General features: G+C 43.1%; 1 long non-coding RNA gene across 2 annotated transcripts; it reads left to right on the top strand.

The window, feature by feature from the left end:
* The first annotated feature begins 207 nt into the window (after nucleotides 1-207).
* LOC121310776 lies at nucleotides 208-3517 on the top strand. 2 transcript variants are annotated; one of them, XR_005948945.1, is made up of 3 exons: nucleotides 208-311; nucleotides 2580-2685; nucleotides 2989-3517. It is a non-coding gene; the product is annotated as an uncharacterized LOC121310776 (long non-coding RNA). The 2 variants fall into 2 exon arrangements; XR_005948946.1 differs by having other exon boundaries at nucleotides 211-351.
* Nucleotides 3518-8400: the final 4883 nt, after the last annotated feature.

The following is an 8400-nucleotide window of genomic DNA, read 5'->3' as shown; positions in this document are numbered from 1 at the left end:
GTGCTGATGTGAAGGGAGCGCGTGTTACTCACAGTGCAGGCTGTGCTGATGTGAAGGGAGCGCGTGTTACTCACAGTGCAGGCTGTGCTGATGTGAAGGGAGCGCGTGTTACTCACAGTGCAGGCTGTGCTGATGTGAAGGGAGCGCGTGTTACTCTCAGTGCAGGCTGTGCTGATGGGGGCTGAGCTAACTGTTTTCTTTGCTCAGTTTATTGCAGGAGGTCTGGCAGCAGCTGACCTTTGACCTGCGGCAGACGAATGAGGCTTTGGATGTGGATCAAAGCTGCCTGTCACTCAACGTGAACTCTGCAGGTTTGTCTCTGAAACTGAGCCCCTCCCGTGTGCCTCCATGGTGAGTCGCTGCCCCCTGTCTGTCTATACAGTGATGTGCTTCATCGCAGTGCACAGTGTGCTGGTATTGATTGATGTGTTTGATTGCAGTGTGCTGGTATTGATTGATGTGTTTGATTGCAGTGTGCTGGTATTGATTGATGTGTTTGATTGCAGTGTGCTGGTATTGATTGGTGTGTTTGATTGCAGTGTGCTGGTATTGATTGATGTGTTTGATTGCAGTGTGCTGGTATTGATTGATGTGTTTGATTGCAGTGTGCTGGTATTGATTGATGTGTTTGATTGCAGTGTGCTGGTATTGATTGATGTGTTTGATTGCAGTGTGCTGGTATTGATTGATGTGTTTGATTGCAGTGTGCTGGTATTGATTGATGTGTTTGATTGCAGAGGGACAGTGTGCTGGTATTGATTGGTGTGTTTGATTGCAGTGTGCTGGTATTGATTGGTGTGTTTGATTGCAGTGTGCTGGTATTGATTGATGTGTTTGATTGCAGAGGGACAGTGTGCTGGTATTGATTGATGTGTTTGATTGCAGTGTGCTGGTATTGATTGATGTGTTTGATTGCAGTGTGCTGGTATTGATTGATGTGTTTGATTGCAGTGTGCTGGTATTGATTGATGTGTTTGATTGCAGTGTGCTGGTATTGATTGGTGTGTTTGATTGCAGTGTGCTGGTATTGATTGGTGTGTTTGATTGCAGTGTGCTGGTATTGATTGATGTGTTTGATTGCAGAGGGACAGTGTGCTGGTATTGATTGGTGTGTTTGATTGCAGTGTGCTGGTATTGATTGATGTGTTTGATTGCAGTGTGCTGGTATTGATTGATGTGTTTGATTGCAGTGTGCTGGTATTGATTGGTGTGTTTGATTGCAGTGTGCTGGTATTGATTGGTGTGTTTGATTGCACGGGGTGCATATCCACAGCTATGCAGGTGACACACAGATTTATATATCTATTAAACCAGGTGACACAACAGCTATCAATGCCCTTTTCAAATGCCTAGCCGATATTAGAAGCTGGATGTCTCAGAATCTCTTGCAGTTAAATTCCGATAAGACAGAGTCTTACTTTTAGGCTCTAATCAACAGCTGGACTCGACAAATATTGATCTAGGCATGCTAAAATCAAATGTAAAATCTGAAGTGAAAAACCTGAGAGTTATTTTTGATTCTGCAGTTTCCTTTAAATCAAATATAAAATACATTACTAGAGTGTCCTTCTGTCCTTTAAGAAACATTGCAAAAGTTATTCTTATCCTTGGATGATGCAACGAAATTAGGACGTGCTTTTATTTTGTCTATGTTAGATTACTGTAACGCTTTATTCTCTGGACTTACAAGTCATGCTTTATCACGCATACAGCTAGTGCAAAATGCTGCTGCTAGAATGCTAACTAGAACCAAACAAAAGGCTTGCATTACGCCTGTGCTGGCATCATTGCAATGGCTTCCTGTGCATTACAGAATTGCTTTTAAAATTGTATTACTAGTTTTTAAAGCACTGAATGGACTATCTCCACAATATTTAATTGATATCAGCCCGAACGCACTCTGAGATCTGCAGATGCTGGCCTCCAGTATATTCCGAGGGTGAATGGTAAGAGGATGGGATGAGGCTGCTTTCTGTTTTAATGCTCCCACACTCTGGAACTCCTTACCCCCTTTTATCAGAGATTCACCTTCAATTGCAATCTTCACATGTCGATTAAAAACATCCCTTTTTAATGTAGCTTCTCCATAACGTGTTTAAGTTTTATTCTGAGTTTTACTGTTGATTCTGTTTTTAATAACTGTTCTCTTTTCTTACTGTTTATTATTGGGTTTTTTTCTGTATGTAAAGCACTTTGGGGGTCACCTTTATGTAGGGGTGCAGGAAGTGAGAATGAGAGAGACAGCTGCAGTATCCCTTTGCTCTGTGCGCCTCCTCATACCGTGTGCTTTCCCCATAAAGCCCTTTGAAGCCATTTCTGTGTCTCAGCAGCACTAGCCTTGCTCACACACTCTTCTCAAAGGAGTTGGTTCTCAGAAGCTGCCTCGCTGAACGGCTGCCCGTTGTTTGTGTTGGGATCAGGCAAGTTAGTTTCAGTGTTGGTGCTCGCTCTCGCCTCTCTTGATTGATAAGATGAAGTGTGTGTGTGTGTGTGCGCGTTCTTGTCTGTGAGGATGACGATGTAATTTCAGTGTTTAATGCTCATCCCCTCAGAGTCTGTGTGTTCTTGTCTCTTGACAGGTCTGTGAGGTTGAGAAGGTCTCCACAGTCTGGAGTCTGGTCTCTGAGAAGCTCAACATACCTGTCAATCAACAGGGACTCCTCTACAAAGGCAAGGCGCTGGCAGGTAGGCTGCACAGCACAGCACAGCACTCAAGTAAAAAGCATGCATGTTGTTCTACATATATCTATAAACAGTAACACCGACAAAGAAAGTGTTTTCAATCGTTTATCATCTTTGAGTTGCATGAAGTTTTTAAATATGACTTTTAGTCTCTCCCCTCTGAGCACAGACTCTCACACTACTCCATCGGTCCCAAACACTGCTATATATAGACACACAGATACAGTACACACACACACACTCTGAAATGCAGGTGCAGACCAGCGTGTTGTTGTGACTCCGTGTCTCTCACTCTGCCTCTCTCAGGATTACGAGCAGAGCCTGTGCTTGTTGAGTCTGGATGATATGGAGCAGCTGGCGACCCACATGCTTCACCCTGAGGCTGTGGAGTGCATGGAGCTGTCCCTCCTGGACTGAGGAATACTGCTGCTGCCCGCTGCCTTCCCTCCTCGCCCCTCGCCCCTCGCCCCTCGCCCCTCGCCCCTCGCCCCTCTTGTTTCTTAGTGCATCTGCCAGTGCTTCTCACCCACTGAGCAAGGCATTGAGCAGTGCCAGATCCTGTTTCACAATGCTGCTATATATTTACTGACTATTCTTTAATTAGAACATTGTATATGTTTGGTAAGATAGACCACACGATACACCCTTTCTGAGCACATTTTCTACTTTTCTGTTTCATAGGAGCCCAGTTTGGTGCAGGAGGATTGTGGGTAATGGAGTGTGTTTTTATTGGTCTGCAGCCCCCGTATCGGCTTCCATTAGCATTGCTGGTAGATGAGTGACTGGTTCACTTTAAAGCCTTTTTCTTAAATAAACGCAGACGTTTTGAAATATATACAGTGTGGATGTTTCCCTTCTTCACAGCACCATGCAGCATCCTGTCACACCAGCCTTGGAAGGGGATCTATACATATTTATTCACAGTAACCAGGCAATGATTGCAGCTGCAATACACACACTGTGTTGCTTGTATTTGCTGTCCTTCCTCTGAGGGGTTGCTTTCCAGGCTAATCGTCCATTTCCTCTGGAAAAAGAAAAGTCCAGTGTTCACTTCTGCAAAGAAGAGGCATCCAGGTTCTTGTCCTGCTTTGCTCCCTAGCGCCCAAGTGCTTGCTGAGACATTGATTTAACATTTCATCCACAGGATGGAACACAAGGAGCTGAAATGACTTGCTTAGGGTCACATTGTGAGTCTGTTAGTGGGATATGAACCAGGGATCTTCTGGTTACAAACCCTGGACTTTAACCACTGGACCACACTGTCCTACCACTCTTTGTATTGACCCTGATATCCAAGGTATTTACCTCAGAGCCCTGCGTTTCATAATCCCTATCTTCATTGGGATGAATCTCATATACAAGGTTAGAGTGATAGCCTCTCACAAGCAGGCAGGTGGTGCAGTGGCTCATTGCCTGGCATGCTGTGCTGTTCACCTTGGGGGACCTGGGTTCAAATCCAGTTAAGTTCTTCTTCTCTTTTTTTGAAAGACTTGCTTAATATCCTATATAAGGCATAAAAGGATTTGTGAATTGACCTTATATATAGTGTGAACGAGCACTTTCCTGTGGGAGCTGGTGGTGCAGGGGGCTAATCCCACAGCCTCCTCTCCCTGAAGATGGTGGTTCAAATCTAGGTCCTGGAGGTGAGTAATGCTGTTGGTTGTAAGTCTGGGTGCTGGTTGTAACTAATGATGCAGGTTGTAACTAATGATGTTGGTTGTGTTTCCACAGATGGTGGAGGAGGAGGAAGAGGAGGGCAGCCTGCCCAGAAGAGGAGGATGAAGAGGGGGCTTGGGCCCCCGGCCCTGGGGGGAGTGGACGGTGGGGGTGTTGGTAGGGGAGGCCCAAGAGGGAGACAGACAGAAATCTCTGGTTTTTAAGAGATTTGAAGCTGAGACTAGAAGAAAATAATTTTTTCTTTCAGCATCAATTGTCTCCAATACTAACACCCCCACCTTCCACTCCCCCCAGGGCCGGGGGCCCAAGCCCCCTCTTCATCCTCCTCTTCTGGGCAGGCTGCCCTCCTCTTCCTCCTCCTCCACCATCTGTGGAAACACAACCAACATCATTAATTACAACCTGCATCATTAGTTACAACCAGCACCCAGACTTACAACCAACAGCTTTACTCACCTCCAGGACCTAGATTTGAACCACCATCTTCAGGGAGAGGAGGCTGTGGGATTAGCCCCCTGCACCACCAGCTCCCACAGGAAATGGCTGGTTCACACTATATATAAGGTCAATTCACAAATCATTTGAAACAAGCAAAGAACTGCTGGATTTGAACCCAATCCATCTCACTTCCATGAAAAGATATTAAGCAAGTCTTTGAAAATAAAGGAAGAACTCACCTGGATTTGAAACCAGGTCCCCAAGATGAACAGCACAGAATGCCAAGGAATAAGCCCACTGCACCACCTGTCTACTTGTGACAGGCTAGTGTTGCACAGAAGACCTTATATCAGCCTCTTTATATTATAAGTATGATTAGACCACTGACCCTAGTCTATCAAAATGGGTGAAGTGTTTGAAAATGAACAGAAAACTCACACCCCTGACACAGGTTTGAACACACTAACCTGGGAATCACAGGTCACTGCTCTACCAACAGAGCTATCCAGCCAGCTGCCTGCAGTGCTGGTGAAACACATTATTACACTGTGTGATGGGGACCTGGGGATAAAATGAGATTCTCAGCTTCGTTTCATTTGTGACTTGAACTGGATTCAAACCCAAAACCTTATTGATAAAAAGGTAAATTAAACAATATTTTTAAAAACTCTGCTTCATATGAGACTTGAACCATCTACCCTAGAACTCAGAGTCCAATACTCTAACAACTGAGCCAGCCAGAGAGCTACTCAAACCTGCTGTCATATTCCCTCCAGTACTTTAACTAATCTGCACACCATGCAGGTGTTTACTGTTGAAAATATCCAATAAAAGTCACTTCTATTGTATCTTTGACAGATTCAAACAAACAGACGTTGTGAAAAAAAAAACAAGCACAAAACACAATGTTTCAACGACAACTCTGGTGTTCATTTATCAATTATTATTTGAAATCTCGTAATCAGAGAACACCAGTCATGCTGTATCATTGTGTTGTGGGTCTGCTGTAAAGAAATCTCCTTGTATCTATTAATCACGGCACAGTAATGATCCAAGCACAAACTGCAGTAGAAATAAATATACAGAACAAATACCATGTCATATCAAATGGGAAGAAATGTAATACTTGGGGGAAAAAAATCAGATTATATGAAGTAACCATTTAATAAATAGACATGCTGAGCTGTGTAATGATTTCATAGAGGAAGGGCCTGGTTTCACTGAGACACGCAGACATTATGAGTAAACCCTCGTGTGTGCAGCTCCTTTGCTTCTGCAGCAACATCCTCGCTCAGACAATCAAAAATAACAGAATATCAACAGTGGAAAAATGAAGGGTTTAATTTATACAGGGCAAAGCGAGAGAGAGAGAGAGAGATTCACAAATTACACTGAACAAAAATATAAACGCAACATGTAAAGTGTTGGTCCCATGTTTCATGAGAAAAGATCCCAGAAATTTTCCATATGCACAAAAAGCTTATTTCTCTCAAATTTTGTGCACAAATTTGTTTACATCCCTGTTAGTGAGCATTTCTCCTTTGCCAAGATAATCCATCCACCTGACAGTTGTGGCATATCAAGAAGCTGATTAAACAGCATGATCATTACACAGGTGCACCTTGTGCTGGGGACAATAAAAGGCCACTCTAAAATGTGCAGTTTTGTCACACAACACAATGCCACAGATGTCTCAAGTTTTGAGGGAGCGTGCAATTGGCATGCTGACTGCAGGAATGTCCACCAGAGCTGTTGCCAGAGAATTGAATGTTCATTTCTCTACCATAACCCGCCTCCAACGTAGTTTTAGAGAATTTGGCAGTACATCCAACCGGCCTCACAAACACAGACCACGTGTAACCACGCCAGCCCAGGACCTCCACATCCGCCTTCTTCACCTGCGGGATCGTCTAAGACCAGCCACTCGGACAGCTGATCAAACTGTAGGTTTGCACAACCGAAGAACTTCGGCACAAACTGTCAGTAACCATCTCAGGGAAGCTCATCTGCGTGCTCGTCGTCCTCACCAGGGTCTTGACCTGACTTCAATTCAAATGATCACCTTCGAATGCCACTGGCACGCTGGAGAAGTGTGCTGTTCATGGATGAATCCTGGTTTCAACTGTACCGGGCAGATGGCAGTCAGCATGTATGGCATCGTGTGGGCGAGCGGTTTGCTGATGTCAACGTTGTGAACAGAGTGCCCCATGGTGGCGGTGGGGTTATGCTATGGGCAGGCATAAGCTACGGACAACGAACACCATTGCATTTTATCGATGGCACAGAGATGCCGTGACGAGATCCTGAGGCCCGTTGTCGTGCCTTTCATCCGCCGCCAGCACCTCACGTTTCAGCATGATAATGCACGGCCCCATGTCGCAAGGATCTGTACACAATTCCTGGAAGCTGGAAATGTTTTCCGGATTAACATTACCCCTGTGCAAAAATAAAGACATTCTCAATATATTGTTAAAATACATCAAAAATAACACGTACACTATAACTAAGAGAGCACTGTGTATAAATAATGAAGTTATTGCTGAATTCACTGTGTAACACTCGTTGTAAACAGGGGGCCTGTCAGCACGTCTACTGGTTTCCACTTTCCTTATGACTCGTTTTTCATAATCAATCCATTTTGTGCATGAATTAAACACAACAGTATTTTTTTTTTTTCTTGTTGCTTCTAAATTAATAATAATGCTTTTATTTATTTAATTATTTATTTAATTGGTCAATCAGCATAACCAGCAGCTCGAGATCACAGACATTTTCTTCAATGTGCTGGTTAGGGTCCTAATGTAGTCTAAAGCACTGCAATGTAATGGATAATGGATATAATACTTCTCACCCTGGCCTCCATAGTAATACTGGACATAATAATAATAATAATAATAATAATAATAATAATAATAATAATAATAATAATGATAATAATAATAATAAAGATGAAAGGATGTGTGAAAACCTACAAAAAACAAATCTAAAGCAAGGAAATATATATTTTGAATTCTATGTTAAAATACTGGGTGGAAATACAGTAGTTAGAATGTGTCATGCAAGACTAGCAAGTTCATTGATGTCATATTTTACCAAAATGTATTTAAATAAAACACGTAGGACAGAACAGTACAACATTATAGCAAATACAAAATCACCAATTACTACATAAGAAATAATAAAATAAAAAGACACCCCTTGAATGGCTTCTAGTTTTAGAAGAGATCAAATGAGAAAATACAGAAATCAAAGCAGAACAAACGGCACCCGGGACGCGGAGTGGAGGAACCGCAGCGCCCGCTCCTCCTCCATTCCTAAACTCGGAGCGCATTTCAGGCACCGCTGCGCTTGTGAAATGCTCTCATGCTGCCATCTTGTGGTCATTTAATAGAACTGCTGGTTATAGGAAAACAACCTTTCGTTTTTAAAACTGGACAGCTCAGCAGTCCTTTGAAATGACTCGGATTAACCTGGACCCCCCATTCAAATATAAAGACATTTCTGAAACACTCTTAAAACACACCAAACATTCATATTGAAAGTATAACTGGAATTGCTTTTTAAAATGAACTTCACTGGTTGTACAATCACTTGGTTTAAGAG

The sequence above is a fragment of the Polyodon spathula genome, unplaced genomic scaffold (assembly GCF_017654505.1).
Source record: "Polyodon spathula isolate WHYD16114869_AA unplaced genomic scaffold, ASM1765450v1 scaffolds_2450, whole genome shotgun sequence".
NCBI classification, from domain to species: Eukaryota; Metazoa; Chordata; class Actinopteri; order Acipenseriformes; family Polyodontidae; genus Polyodon; species Polyodon spathula.
This window is presented reverse-complemented; position numbering and strand designations above follow the sequence as displayed.